The sequence below is a fragment of the Ciona intestinalis genome, unplaced genomic scaffold (genome assembly GCF_000224145.3).
Source record: "Ciona intestinalis unplaced genomic scaffold, KH HT000104.2, whole genome shotgun sequence".
NCBI classification, from domain to species: Eukaryota; Metazoa; Chordata; class Ascidiacea; order Phlebobranchia; family Cionidae; genus Ciona; species Ciona intestinalis.
The window spans coordinates 77,116-78,049 of record NW_004190426.2 but is presented as its reverse complement, the minus strand read 5'-3'; positions in this window follow the sequence as shown (position 1 = coordinate 78,049).

Here is a 934-nt window from a genome sequence, read left to right as displayed (position 1 = left end):
AATCCTGTGAAACAAATCTAGCTTGCAATGTTCACTGGTTAATGCAGTGCAGAAATTCCAGGGTTGGCCTGTCCACCCTGCCACCCTAAGCTTGCCGCCTTTGATGTACCACGTGCTGCCCCCTGCCAAGCGAAGAGGGAAAGTTCTTGTTGTTTAACATCCAATGCACTTAACCTTGGGGTGGGAGTTCATTAAGCGAAGGAATCATGTTCTTATACTTGAATATGTTCTTCTATGAGATGCGGTGTTTTAACTAACATGATACAGTAATATAAATGTATATTGACGTAACTGGTTTTGTTTCTTAGTTGTTAATATGAGGGAGATGGGTATAGGCTGGTGCTGTGGCTCAGGTATTAGTCGCAATCAGAGATACAGGCATCGTTTCAAACTCTGCTGTCACCATTGTTGGCTTGTACAGACAATTGCTCTGGTATTTTGTTTCATATACCTTGTGCCAGCTTACCAGTTACCATGTATGTTACTTTTGTGGTGTTTTTTTATGTACACGTACGCACGCAATAGTAGCAGCGTCGAGCCTTGAATTTATTACCTCTGGATCACAGGCAGGCGCGCTAACCACTTTGCGACGGCGTCGGACGAGGCTGGTCCTGCTTGAATGTCTTCCATGTTTTTGGAGCCGACAACGTCATTTTAGTGTGGGTGATATTTTATTAACCAGTTCATTAAATGTCTGTCTATCGATAATGGTTTGTCCAGATGCGTTTCTCGTGCCAAGAACGTCACGACCGCTATAATCGGTTGATAAGTTTGTCACGAACGCATGACGCAATACAGTGTTTACTTGTAAGCAGGCATGAGGTGTATGAAACAACACCAGTGTTGTTGCCCTGGCGTGCGAGGATAAATAAGTAACACTTATAACCCCCACTGAATATACAGGATTGGTGGTTGGGTTAAATGACTCCATGCT